Below are 14,610 nucleotides of genomic sequence, written 5' to 3' on the forward strand. Positions count from 1 at the left end.
CTTTCGGCCAGATCCGGAGCTGCGTATTCTGCCTCTCTGGTCGCCTACATCTTAGCCAAAAGCTTTTCCGCTCCAGTTCTCAAGGAGAAAGTGTACCCGCACTGCTCACTTAGCCCGACCTTGCCAGGAAATAAGATTTGCTGCACATTCCAAGGACACTGCATTTTCCTGGTATTAGCGGGCACGTTGCAGCCTGGCGAAGGCAAGAAACCTGGAGAGCTGTCACAGAGCAGAAGGGCAGCTGAGATGCTGAAAAGCAGCAAAGCTGAACAGCCTGCCTCAGCTTCAGCAGTGTGTAATTGACTGAAGGCGAAAAAGCAAGCAGCAGAGCAGCGGGCTTCTGTGCGCACTGAAGGCAATTGCAAGAATCAAGCAGCTGCTCCTTGACAAGCACAGGCAGCTGCCTAGGTTCTTGCTTCTTGACCAACTCACAGTTGCCCTTCTTTTCAGCAGCTGCCACCGTGTTCTCTGCATCTCGCAGCCTCTGGGGAGCAACAAGAATTTCCAAGGTGGGATGCATGACGACTATGTCAAAACCCAGGAAAGTTGTCCTGGAACACCTTCCATTGGCATGCCAAAAGTGAATTCAAGAGGCAGGAGAGCAGCAGCCACCGTCCTGCAGCTGTCTGCGAGCTTCGCACACAAGCCGGCTTCTTCGCGGCTTCGTTCTTCGCCTCTTGCAAGCTACCGCGATCTCCGGCTGCCGGTGGACAAGAAGCGGCTACTTCGCGCACAGATCACTGGAGCGGCAGCGGTGCGCTCCGAAGAGCCGCTTCTGCCGAAAGACGCCGGCAAGCGGCACTTGCTTTCGGCCAGCTCCGGAGCTGCGTATTCTGCCTCTCTAGTCGCCTACATCATAGCCAAAAGCTTTTCCGCTCCAGTTGTCAAGGAGAAAGTGTACCAGCACTGCTCACTTAGCCCGACCTTGCCAGGAAATAAGATTTGCTGCACATTCCAAGGACACTTCATTTTCCTGGGCAAGCTGCAACCTTCTGGCAGATGGCCGTGCTCTCTGCCCACTCCTGCCCAGTTCTTGGTACTAGCGGGCACGTTGCAGCCTGGCGAAGGCAAGAAACCTGGAGAGCTGTCACAGAGCAGAAGGGCAGCTGAGATGCTGAAAAGCAGCAAAGCTGAACAGCCTGCCTCAGCTTCAGCAGTGTATAATTGACTGAAGGCGAAAAAGCAAGCAGCAGAGCAGCGGGCTTCTGTGCGCACTGAAGGCAATTGCAAGAATCCAGCAGCTGCTCCTTGCCAAGCACAGGCAGCTGCCTAGGTTCTTGCTTCTTGACCAACTCACAGTTGCCCTTCTTTTCAGCAGCTGCCACGGTGTTCTCTCATCTCGCAGCCTCTGCGGAGCAACAAGAATTTCCAAGGTGGGATGCATGACGACTATGTCAAAACCCAGGAAAGTTGTCCTGGAACACTTTCCATTGGCATGCCAAAAGTGAATTCAAGAGGCAGGAGAGCAGCAGCCATCGTCCTGCAGCTGTCTGCGAGCTTCGCACACAAGCCGGCTTCTTCGCGGCTTCGTTCTTCGCCTCTTGCAAGCTACCGCGATCTCCGGCTGCCGGTGGACAAGAAGCGGCTACTTCGCGCACAGATCACTGGAGCGGCAGCGGTGCGCTCCGAAGAGCCGCTTCTGCCGAAAGACGCCGGCAAGCGGCACTTGCTTTCGGCCAGCTCCGGAGCTGCGTATTCTGCCTCTCTAGTCGCCTACATCTTAGCCAAAAGCTTTTCCGCTCCAGTTCTCAAGGAGAAAGTGTACCAGCACTGCTCACTTAGCCCGACCTTGCCAGGAAATAAGATTTGCTGCACATTCCAAGGACACTTCATTTTCCTGGGCAAGCTGCAACCTTCTGGCAGATGGCCGTGCTCTCTGCCCACTCCTGCCCAGTTCTTGGTACTAGCGGGCACGTTGCAGCCTGGCGAAGGCAAGAAACCTGGAGAGCTGTCACAGAGCAGAAAGGCAGCTGAGATGCTGAAAAGCAGCAAAGCTGAACAGCCTGCCTCAGCTTCAGCAGTGTGTAATTGACTGAAGGCGAAAAAGCAAGCAGCAGAGCAGCGGGCTTCTGTGCGCACTGAAGGCAATTGCAAGAATCCAGCAGCTGCTCCTTGCCAAGCACAGGCAGCTGCCTAGGTTCTTGCTTCTTGACCAACTCACAGTTGCCCTTCTTTTCAGCAGCTGCCACGGTGTTCTCTCATCTCGCAGCCTCTGGGGAGCAACAAGAATTTCCAAGGTGGGATGCATGACGACTATGTCAAAATCCAGGAAAGTTGTCCTGGAACACCTTCCATTGGCATGCCAAAAGTGAATTCAAGAGGCAGGAGAGCAGCAGCCACCGTCCTGCAGCAGTCTGCGAGCTTCGCACACAAGCCGGCTTCTTCGCGGCTTCGTTCTTCGCCTCTTGCAAGCTATCGCGATCTCCGGCTGCCGGAGGACAAGAAGCGGCTACTTCGCGCACAGATGACTGGAGTGGCAGCGGTGCGCTCCGAAGAGCCGCTTCTGCCGAAAGACGCCGGCAAGCGGCACTTGCTTTCAGCCAGCTCCGGAGCTGCGTATTCTGCCTCTCTAGTCGCCTACATCTTAGCCAAAAGCTTTTCCGCTCCAGTTCTCAAGGAGAAAGTGTACCAGCACTGCTCACTTAGCCCGACCTTGCCAGGAAATAAGATTTGCTGCACATTCCAAGGACACTGCATTTTCCTGGGCAAGCTGCAACGTGCTGGCAGATGGCCGTGCTCTCTGCCCACTCCTGCCCAGCTCTGGGTAGTAGCGGGCACGTTGCAGCCTGGCGAAGGGAAGAAACCTCTGAAACGATACGCGGAATAAATCAATAGACTCCATAACCTGGGGTAGTTATGAAGTGGGTATGTATGTCAGCGCCCGACACAAGTGAGATAGCTCTCCAAAACTTGTGCCCCGAGCCTCAGTCTGACCCACACTTTTATTCTTAAAGTCGTTCCATATGGAATCCATTGCACAACTTTTTCATGCATATTCAACCCCTGGCCCCGCCTGTCCTCGCTTCTCATGCTAAGTAAGTCCACGCCCTTCTGGGCATGCGTGGTTTGCTGTGGTGGTCGTACGGGGGTCTCTTGGTGGTCCTGAGGCTGAAGATTGTGGTTTTCCTCATGATTGAACTTTTGAACTTTTCCTCTCTGCGCATGCGCTTTTGGTCCTTTGGTGCTTATCCGAGTACGTCTGTCAGCCTTGATAGGCTTGGAGACAGAGGAGCTTCTTTATCTGGGTTCTTTGCTTCTTCTGGTATTGTTCTTTATGCAAGAAGCTTCAGAAATTTGCATTTTCCTATGCCCTTTGTACTAGCAGAGGTTTCTTAAGTAAAAGGTTGAAAATTCAACACATAACTCTACAAGCTAAATTAGAAATGCTTAATTCATTTTGTTAACCTAACTCTAAAAATCTCTGCCTCAGTCCCCCCTTTTCTTAAAATATAGTAAATTCTTTTACTACAGGGGTCTTGATTTAAATTCTGATCTACTATCATGACCGTCCTCTTTCAGTAAGATTCTATGAGTTCTAGAGAGTGATGTCAGACTGGCCATGTGTTTTAACATCCTCGAATTCTACATGAGTGTTAAAGTAGACATCATTAAACTTACAGTAACTAAAATTAATAGAATTATAATTGGGTGACATAAAGTGTTCTAAACAGCGTATTTCACTAGTTATGACTTGTGTTTATTAGCTAGTGATTGGTGCTGGATACACCAAGGTAAGAGACTTAACATACAGGAGGTTAGTGACATGTCTTGGGTAGACATTCTCTTTCGCACCCCATATGGTTTTTCATAAAGCAATTCAAAGTGGTTTAGCTTTTCTTTAGTCTTGTGTTTGGTTCGGATCTGCAGTAGTGTTAATGGGAGGGATTGAGTCCATGACAAATTAGCTTCTTGTCCCAATTGTACAATTTGTTGTTTGTTCAAATGATTCATTTTTTTTACCTGACCACTTGATTGTGGGTTAAATGGGGTGTGAAGTTCTCAGTCTATGTTCAAGTATTGGCTAACTTGTTGCACGAATTTTACAATAAAATGTGGTCCTCTATTTGAGGAGATTGTGGCCAGGACTCTAAAGCGTGGTATGTTTTCTTGTACCAATACCTTAGTTACTTCTTGAGCTTTAGAAGTCCTGGTGGGGAATGCTTCTGGCCATCCTGAAAAGGTATCTGTTAGCACCAGTAAAAACTTACACCCCCCTTTTCTTGGCAATTCTGTACAATCAATCTGCCATTGCTGCTCCGGCCCATGACCCTTCCTAATCTGGCTAAGCTTTGGTTTGGGAGTATTTTTGGGGTTGGTCTGGAGGCAAAGGTCACATTGTCGAGTTGTAAATGTCTGGTTATGCTAGAGCATCAATACCCCAATGGTTTTCTGGTGTTCTTCCTTTATTAGGGACCATAATAAATACGAGGCTAGAACTAATTTTCCTTCTATGGTGGCCCATCCCTCTTGGTTATAGTCTCCTTTTTGCTCATAGATTAATTTTTTTTCTAGTTTGTTGTATCTTGGCTTACCTTTAGGGGAAATTTGCCCGTCTGGAATCAGGGCTGCCTCAGTTATGACCTCAATTCTTGCTGCTTCCTTTGCTTCCCTATCTGCCAGCTCGTTTCCTTCTTCCAATTCTGAGTTTATCTTCTGATGTGCCTTAATGTGCATGATCGCTACTTTCTCTGGCAACTGGACTGCTTCTAGAAGTCGCAGTACTTCTGATGCATCTTTAATATTTTTCCCTTGAGAGTTCAGCAGTCCTCTCTCTTTCTAAATGGCTCTGTGAGCATGCACTACTCCAAATGCATACTTCGAGTCCGTGTAGATGTTTATTTCTTTCCCTCTTGCCAATTCTAGGGCCCGAGTTAGAGCAATTATCTCGGCCTTCTGTGCAGAGGTATTTGTTGGCAGGGGCCCAGATGATATTACTTCCTTGCACGTTGTAACTGCCTACCCGGCGTGCCGTTTTCCACTGATGATATAACTGCTTCCATCAGTAAACGAGACTTCTGCATTCTCCAGAGGGGTGTCCTTCGAGTCAGGGCAGCTGGAGTAGGTGGCTTCAATGGTCTCCAGGCATGTTCCATGCTCCGCTGGTTCCCCTTGGTTTCTACTGAGGAAGGAGGCTGGATTGACAATGTTAGTCACTACTATCTCTACATCATCTTGCTCCACTATGATAGCTTGGTATCTCAGGAGCCGTTGTGGGGAAAGCCAATGCCCACCTTTTACCTCTAGCACTGCAGACACTGTGTGAGACACTAGCACAGTTCTTTTCTGGCCTAGGGTGAATTTGTGTGCCTCTTGGATGTTCAGTACGACTGCTGCAACAGCTCTGAGGCACCCAGGCCACCCTTTAGCTGCTGTATCCAATTGCATAGAGAAGTAAGCCACTGCTCTCCGATATGGGCCGAGGTCCTGTGCTAGTATTCCTAAGGCGATTCCTTGCTTCTCATGGGAGAATAAAAGGAAAGGCTTACTCACGTCCAGCAATCTCAGGGCTGGAGCTGACATGAGGGCTTTTTTCAGCTGCTTGAAAGCTTGCGTAGCTTCCTTTGTCTCTTGGATGTTCCTGCTTTCAGTTGCAATCAGTTCATATAAGAGCTTAACAAACAGTCCATAGTTATAGATCCATAACCTGCACCACCCTGTCATCCTCAGGAAAGTTCGTAGTTCCTTTACAGTCTGAGGTTTTGGGGTCTGGCATATTGCCTCCTTCCGGCTTTGGCCCAAGGTACGTTGTCGAGTACTGACTTCGTAGCCCAGATAAGTTACTTTCTGTTTTACTACTTGGGCTTTTTTCTTTGATACTCGGTACCCTTGGAGCTCCAAAAAGTTCAAGAGGCTTATCGTCCAGGCCATGCATGCTTCCCTTGTCCGTGTGGCTATCAGGATGTCATCTACGTACTGTAGCAACTTCCCTTCCTCTGGAGGGGTTTCTCAGGTCTCTAATTCTTTTGCAAGTTGTTCTCCAAACAAAGTGGGTGAGTTTTTGAATCCTTGTGGGAGTCTGGTCCATGTCAGTTGAGTTCTTCGCCCGCTCTTAGGATTTTCCCATTCAAATGCAAAAATTTTCTGGCTTCGTGGATAGGAAGGCAAAAGAAGGCATCTTTTAAATCTAAAACGGTAAACCAAGTTAGCTCGGCTGTTAAGCAAGTTAATAACGTGTAGGGATTGGCCACCACAGGATACAGATCCTCAGTTACCTTCTTTATGGCCCGCAGATCCTGTACTAACCGGTATGACCCATCAGGTTTACGAACTGGTAGGATAGGGGTATTAACACTTACATAACATAAGTTGTAACAAGGTATTCTAGACAATATCATGGTCATCAATGGAAGCAATATTTGATTGAACTTTTTCAGTTCTGAGGGTTCGTAACTTGTGTTTGTCGGTCACAGCAGGGAAGCACAGTGAGGCTGCTTAACAGGGCAGGATGCATACATATACTTTCCTTCGTCGACATTCACTTAACTTTATTTTTACTTACTCTTACACATAACAAAACAACCACAACAACAAGGTACCTTTTATTTTTCAACACACCTATTACACTTTTAGGTGTCCCTGGCTAGTCCCAGTCTTCTTGGATACCCCTCAATCTAGCTGTGTGGTTCCCAACTCTAGATCCTGTCAGACTTATCTTCAAACTGGCAAAATTTTTACTCAATCTTGGGTGCTCTCAACAACCCAGCAAACTTAATTCTGGCTGCTCTTGGAATGTTAATCCCTCAACCCAGCAGGTTTGACTTAACCCTGGATGCTCTTGGAACATTAATCCCTCAATCCAGCAGGTTTGAATCAACCCTGGATGCTCTTGGAACATTAATCCCTCAATCCAGCAGGTTTGATCTTGGATGTTCTTGGGCATTCTTATCCCTCCATCCAGCAGAATTTTTATGGGCCCCTCCTACACATTTTACCTTTTATTTTTCCCCAATAGATTATGCCAAGAAAACCCTCTTTTTACCTTTTAATTAATTTTTTTTTCTAATTAATTACCTTTTACTCCCCCCCCACACACACACACTAAGGGGTCCCACTCTTTCTCTGAGACCCAGTCCCAGGCGGGGGTTCTCTCACTCTTTTTATCACTCGCTTCGTCTCTTTACTGGCCGCTTTTCTCGCGAAAAAGACGGAAAAGCAGCATGGGAGACTGCCGCTCTCGCTTAGCAGGTCTGGGGTAACCAGCCCGCCTCTGTCACGATCCGCTTCTTGCGGGGTGTCGTGATGGTTCTTTTCACCGATCCCAAAAGTGCAACAAAGGCAAACAACAAGGGACTATCAGTTAATCACAACAAATGCACCTTTATTAGGGGCCAAAACAGTAAACGCGATAGTGGGGATCTGAAAGGAGATAAAAGGATAGAGAGAGAAGAGGGATATGGGAATAGCTACCAACACAGGCGAGATCCTCAGTGCTCCGGACGATGGGGATCCATCTGTCGTGTCGGGGGAGTCTTCGAAGTTCTGGTCGACTTGGGGGTCCAATTATAGTCCACAGAGGAGAGAGGGGGGGAACAAGTGTAATAATGAAAGTCCATTGTAATCGCCCCGAGGGAACAGGTGAGTCCACAGTAACCACCAAAGCAAGACGAATCCAATGAAGAATAAGTCCATTTGAATCACTGAAGGGAAACAGGTCATGTCATTAGTGGTCAGACCACCAATTTCCCCTCCTCCCTATAGCAGGGGTCTCAGTCTCAGTCCTTGGGAGGAGGGTTCTCATTCTTTGTTTGTCACAGTGGTAACGAGGCAGATGAGGGGTCTTCAATGAAGGACCGCGAGAGTCACCCCAAAAGTTCATTTGGCTTAAGAACGGAGATTAGAAGCAGGCCGCGCATCAGGCTGTCCCGTGCTGGGTCCACGTCAGGTCTTTGCCAAGTCCTTGCCAAGTCCTTGCCAAGTTCTTACCAGGCCTTGTTCGGAACAGCCAGCGTGACGGTTCAGTGGTTCCACCTGTGCTGTGTCCTGTTCTAAGCCGGAACTACAGTGGGGGATGGGATTCTTTCTTGTGGCAATCGGAAGGCAGAATGGAAAATGAGGGGCTTCAGACGGGCTCTTACACCACCCCGTGACTGACGATTGCCCTCGAAAGATCTTCATCAGCAGGATTCCATGGTGTCGTCGTGGAGTCTTCAGGACTCGTCAAGTGTTGGCAGCACGTCGCAGGGAAAAGAGAAGAGGAAAAGGGAAAGAAAGAGAAAACACGAAAACTAAAACAATCACAACATATTAGTAATCACAACAAATTATAATTAAACAATAAGCAAAATACAATTAGTAAATCAATAATAGTTATTTAAATAATAATCAATATTAATCAATTAAACAATAAATTGATCAAATAATAAACCAGTATAATCAATATTAAACAGTAAAGTAACAAACCTAGTATAATCGATATTACTCAGTACAATTTTATAAACAATAAACAAAAAATAATTAAAACAGTGATTAGAGCAAATCATAAAAGAAAATTATGTAAAACATATCTTCTAACCTTATAATCTTCTTGTGTCTACAGTCCTGGGAACATCTATAGTGTAAAGGATGTCGGCCAAGTGGTGTGCATTAATTATAGATGTTAATTTTGTTCATCGTTTCATCATTCTCCAATTTACAATAAGCAAGATTACTGATAAAACAAAACCAATCATAACTAAAACCAGAAGAACAACAATGGGATGGCACAATTTGTTCAGGATACCGGTGGCGGTGGGTGACCACCCGAAAAGGGTATCCCACCACTTGTGCTCAGCATCACTTTTCACCCTTTCTACAACACGATGTATTTCTTGCACATCATGATGAACAGTTACCAGAGTTTTCTGTCCATTCCCCTTGATTTTTCCTAGGATCTCTATTAGATCTTGATGAAGTAATAATTGCTTTACCAGAGTAAGGTTCATCCCAATGGGAGTAGGCAGTAGCTTGTGAATCAACGTGAGATTGGATTCTAAAAGTTCATGTGAAGTAACTGGAGCTACAAAAGAAAAATCACATCCTGCAATTTTAGTAAAGTTACAAGCACAAAAATTTGAATGATTTTTAGTATCTACTACTGTACTTTCTATAAACACAGTATCACAAGCGGTTCTGAAGCAGGCACACCCATTGTCTGTATATACAAGGACTGTTTCAGAAGTCTCGTTAGGATGAATATCAAAATGACAGCTATTTTGTTCTGTGTCCAGACAAATATCTTGAGCTACAATTGCATTACCTTCACAGATAAACCCTAGTTGTTCTCAGATGGTACAGGACTCTAAATTGACAGTTTGCCATTTGTCATCAATTTGACGGGCCCATTCTCTATGTTCAGAAGGATAGAAAGTGGGTCCATCATGATTTAATCCTAGTGCAATGATAGGGAATATCAAATGCACCGAGGCATTTCTTATGGTCAGCACAAATGCTGTGGCTGTGTTTGTGTTAGGGTCATAGGTAAATTCACTAAATTCCACCAGGATTGGAAATCTCTTTCGAAGTCAGTGGCACTGTCCCAGACTATTTTCCTAATCTCAGTAGGAAAAGTGCCTTCTTCACCTTCTCTTATAATTGAGGCAGCAACTGACTGCATCCATAATTGAGCCTGGATACAGCTAAGAGCTAAGGAAACGTTGCTTTGTGTGGCATTAAGTCCATCAATTATCAATTTGCTATTATTTACATTTATCTTTTCCCAATTTGGTAGAATGTTTGATAGCAACCACTGATGTGTTCCCAAGGCTGATAAGGACGATTGCAGTGGTTGTTGTATTTTGGTTAAATCTTTAGTTGTGGAAGCCAATTTATTCATTAATACTTCTGAATCAATACTATTTAGGATTCCCAATCCTGTCCCCACAAGACCAGTTACGTCTCTTGGCACCCGGTTTTTAGGAGGGTTCCACTGTCGCAGCCAGGTTGTCCAACCCTGAAAAGAGGTCTGCAAAAAGGGTGAACAAGCTGGTTGTATTTCTGAGATATTGTTTTGCATCAGCAATTTGACTTGTTTAAGAGACCATAACAGATTAAACAATATCTGTTGTTGGCCAGTTTTCCTGATTATATATGGTCCAATTCCAAAGATTTTCGGGCTAAGTGTAACCAGTGGTTGGGTGGTAGGTGTCACAACATTAACATCAAGTCCTACTCCAGTATTTGAATCAATACTTTAAACTTAAAAAACAAAAACAAAAACAAAAACAAAACAAAACAAAAAAAAGTGCTTCGGTATTTTTGGACCAAAACCAAACTACTTCTACAGTTTGTGTTAATGTGTAATTGTGCCAACAATCCTGTATGCTTGGGTGCGTACACACCTTTTTGTGCTTAAAGAGATCCTTTCACTTTTTCTGCATGCTACCACAATTAGTTCAGACCACGGCCACTCAGCTGGTTTCTGGCCATGGGGTTGTGGTAGGATGCAGAAAAGTATTACCAGTTTTATCATGGATTAGGTGGTCTTCATGTCCCTCGGGGTTCTTCTGAAAAAGTAAACACAACAGAATTCTGCTGCCGAGAGGCAGAAAAGTTAGAATGATGGAATTATCCAGCATGTATTTGTCCAATGCTCTTTCCCTAGAGCACTAGAGGCTTCCCATGCATATTTATTCAGAGGGGGTTTTAGCACAAGTGCTACTAGTCCTATAGTAAGAGAGGTCCACCAGAACAGGTTGGCCAGGGTCATGAGCTGGATTATTAGGATCATTTGGTACAGAGCATAGGAGTCAGTGTAGATGCAGACCAAAGAGGAATTCTGTGCTTCTTGTTGAAAAATACTCCAGACAGCTATCAGCTCCCCAATGTGTGTACTACCTTCTCCCTCTGTAATCATTTGCTCACCAGAGGAAAAGTGGAGGGCTTCTGCCCTATATTTCCATACTTTTCCTTCCCCTTTAGCAGAAGCATCAGTAAACCAAGAGTTTGCTGATTGTTTGGGGCAGAAAGGAGGGGTTACTTTGATTACAGAGGCAGGTTTGGCCAAGCTCTCAGTTTCTTGGATTAGTAAAGTTTTTACAGGTCCTTCTGTCATTGAGAAGAAGTTACAGTAATGTTCAAGCTGAGCATACCACTTTCTCACTAAGGCCCTCTGGGCCACCCCGTCAGGAGGGGGAGTCCCACTAGTGGCTGTCTTAATAACCTTGAAGGGGCCTCTCAATACAATTGGTTGTTTTCGTGCAATTTTTTCTACTTCTAGGAAAGCTAAGATAACCATCAACAATCCTTTTTCCCAGGTAGTGTATCTTTTCTCAGCATCTTTGGAACCACGGGAGTAAAAACCAACAGGTCTTGTCAGACCCTCAGCACCCCGCTGCCATATGTGTACTGACAGCCCTGAGGAGGCAAATCCCCATTCCACCTGGAAAGGATCTGTAGGATGGATAGGGGTCACTGCTTGATGAGCTGTTGCTTCAAAAATCAGCAATTGCAATGCTGACTCCTGAGAAAGACTCCAATCCCATTTCACCCCTTTCCTCAACAAGTCATAAAGGGGAACAAATGGGTCCTTCTGCTTACTAGGAAATCTAGCTGGTCTTTCTACAGGAGATACAGCTGCTATCGTTTTTTGGAAGGAGAATTGCTGTAGGTTTGAGTGATTCTGGAAGCCCACAAATTAAAGGGGTCATTATCTTGGGCTTCACAGGTAATTGCATCAGGGATTCAAAGCCAGGAATTAATTTCTTTTTGTGAGTCATTTGCAGGCAAGCAGCTTTGTGCACATTTTCCAAGAGTTGGTCGGGGGTACTAATTCTAGCTATGGGATCTCCCCTTTCCAAGGGGCTTGTTCCCCCGGCCCAAAAAGCTGCACGCTGTGTCAGGGACCATGTGTCACCTTTCTCTCCTGTTGTTAAGAAGACACCATGTCCCCAATACCCAGTGGCTTCCTGTTCAGTTAATTGAATTTGATCACCACCAGTGAGGGACACCCGGAAAACACATTCTGTTTCTGATTCATGTGGAGGCTGTCCATATTCCCTTTTAAGCTTAGCTAGCTCGGTGGCAGTGTTTAGTTGTGATGGTATGTGTTTGGCTGTGATGTGAGGTTCGAGATCATCATCACTGAGATAGTTCTACTCTGTTTTAATCAAGGGTCTCAAGTGGTGGCAGCAATGTTCCCCACAATTACTTGCTGCTTCAAGTTCTTGATGAGGATAGATTTGTTTCATGTGAGGAGTTTCCTTCTCCTCAAGCTCTGTAGAGGAATCAGCATGATGTGATTTGTTAATATGTTCCTCTGTTAAGGCAGCTCGCAATGCATAGATCACATCTTTTGCTTCATAGAACTGGTTTTGCAAAATTTCAACTAGATTTTGAAGGGAGTCTATTATAGCATGTTCCTCACTTCTTCGCTCAAAGCCATTTTCTATAGCTGCCGTAAGACAAGCTCCCAAAACTGAGCATGAGATAGTTTTATTTTTGCCCAGTTTGAATTTTGTTTCATGTTGTAATGAACACACTCTATCAATAACATTTTCTAAGTTCAACCAATTACTCTGCGCCCATTTTTCTCCTTCCGTAGAAGGTCTGGCATTGTGTTTGGCTAGTAGTGCATAAAATTCAGCTTTAATTTCAAGGCTAAGATTGTCACTCATTTTGTGAAGGGACCAAAACCACGACAGGGAGCTACAAACTTAAGTTCCACAAAACTACACAGCCCTCGCTGTGTCGCCCTTCGCTTCCCTGGCTGGGTGAAAGGACAATAATCTGCCTGCGAGGCTCTGCTTAGTTGCTTCAAGTTGTCCCTTCCTTCCCAGACCAGATACACACAACAACAACAAAACAACAGTGTCCCGCCTTTTGCACTAAGGGATCCTTTATGAATTTCCAAAGACAGTGTGGGTGCCTTTTCAGCTGCAACCCTTCTGTCTAGACAGAAATCCTGTCCGTGACGCCAATTTTAATGTCACGATCCGCTTCTTGCGGGGTGTCGTGATGGTTCTTTTCACCGATCCCAAAAGTGCAACAAAGGCAAACAACAAGGGACTATCAGTTAATCACAACAAATGCACCTTTATTAGGGGCCAAAACAGTAAACGCGATAGTGGGGATCTGAAAGGAGATAAAAGGATAGAGAGAGAAGAGGGATATGGGAATAGCTACCAACACAGGCGAGATCCTCAGTGCTCCGGACGATGGGGATCCATCTGTCGTGTCGGGGGAGTCTTCGAAGTTCTGGTCGACTTGGGGGTCCAATTATAGTCCACAGAGGAGAGAGGGGGGGAACAAGTGTAATAATGAAAGTCCATTGTAATCGCCCCGAGGGAACAGGTGAGTCCACAGTAACCACCAAAGCAAGACGAATCCAATGAAGAATAAGTCCATTTGAATCACTGAAGGGAAACAGGTCATGTCATTAGTGGTCAGACCACCAATTTCCCCTCCTCCCTATAGCAGGGGTCTCAGTCTCAGTCCTTGGAGGAGGGTTCTCATTCTTTGTTTGTCACAGTGGTAACGAGGCAGATGAGGGGTCTTCAATGAAGGACCGCGAGAGTCACCCCAAAGTTCATTTGGCTTAAGAACGGAGATTAGAAGCAGGCCGCGCATCAGGCTGTCCCGTGCTGGGTCCACGTCAGGTCTTTGCCAAGTCCTTGCCAAGTCCTTGCCAAGTTCTTACCAGGCCTTGTTCGGAACAGCCAGCGTGACGGTTCAGTGGTTCCACCTGTGCTGTGTCCTGTTCTAAGCCGGAACTACAGTGGGGGATGGGATTCTTTCTTGTGGCAATCGGAAGGCAGAATGGAAAATGAGGGGCTTCAGACGGGCTCTTACACCACCCCGTGACTGACGATTGCCCTCGAAAGATCTTCATCAGCAGGATTCCATGGTGTCGTCGTGGAGTCTTCAGGACTCGTCAAGTGTTGGCAGCACGTCGCAGGGAAAAGAGAAGAGGAAAAGGGAAAGAAAGAGAAAACACGAAAACTAAAACAATCACAACATATTAGTAATCACAACAAATTATAATTAAACAATAAGCAAAATACAATTAGTAAATCAATAATAGTTATTTAAATAATAATCAATATTAATCAATTAAACAATAAATTGATCAAATAATAAACCAGTATAATCAATATTAAACAGTAAAGTAACAAACCTAGTATAATCGATATTACTCAGTACAATTTTATAAACAATAAACAAAAAATAATTAAAACAGTGATTAGAGCAAATCATAAAAGAAAATTATGTAAAACATATCTTCTAACCTTATAATCTTCTTGTGTCTACAGTCCTGGGAACATCTATAGTGTAAAGGATGTCGGCCAAGTGGTGTGCATTAATTATAGATGTTAATTTTGTTCATCGTTTCATCATTCTCCAATTTACAATAAGCAAGATTACTGATAAAACAAAACCAATCATAACTAAAACCAGAAGAACAACAATGGGATGGCACAATTTGTTCAGGATACCGGTGGCGGTGGGTGACCACCCGAAAAGGGTATCCCACCACTTGTGCTCAGCATCACTTTTCACCCTTTCTACAACACGATGTATTTCTTGCACATCATGATGAACAGTTACCAGAGTTTTCTGTCCATTCCCCTTGATTTTTCCTAGGATCTCTATTAGATCTTGATGAAGTAATAATTGCTTTACCAGAGTAAGGTTCAT

At 45.1% G+C, this 14,610-nt stretch overlaps 2 long non-coding RNA genes across 9 annotated transcripts; both read right to left on the bottom strand.

The window, feature by feature from the left end:
- Window positions 1-7,297: 7,297 nt before the first annotated feature.
- LOC128794465 (uncharacterized) lies at window positions 7,298-10,906 on the bottom strand. 8 transcript variants are annotated; one of them, XR_008433132.1, is made up of 4 exons: window positions 9,559-10,906; window positions 8,907-9,324; window positions 8,513-8,647; window positions 7,298-8,225 (listed from the first exon to the last, which is right to left on the bottom strand). It is a non-coding gene; the product is annotated as an uncharacterized LOC128794465 (long non-coding RNA). The 8 variants fall into 8 exon arrangements; XR_008433131.1 differs by having other exon boundaries at window positions 8,513-8,548; window positions 9,559-10,905; XR_008433125.1 differs by having other exon boundaries at window positions 8,513-9,324; window positions 9,559-9,940; window positions 10,317-10,904.
- Window positions 10,907-12,988: 2,082 nt separating this feature from the next.
- LOC128794497 (uncharacterized) lies at window positions 12,989-14,605 on the bottom strand. The gene is made up of 3 exons (XR_008433151.1): window positions 14,202-14,605; window positions 13,613-13,914; window positions 12,989-13,328 (listed from the first exon to the last, which is right to left on the bottom strand). It is a non-coding gene; the product is annotated as an uncharacterized LOC128794497 (long non-coding RNA).
- Window positions 14,606-14,610: the final 5 nt, after the last annotated feature.

The sequence above is a fragment of the Vidua chalybeata genome, chromosome 1 (assembly GCF_026979565.1).
Source record: "Vidua chalybeata isolate OUT-0048 chromosome 1, bVidCha1 merged haplotype, whole genome shotgun sequence".
NCBI classification, from domain to species: Eukaryota; Metazoa; Chordata; class Aves; order Passeriformes; family Viduidae; genus Vidua; species Vidua chalybeata.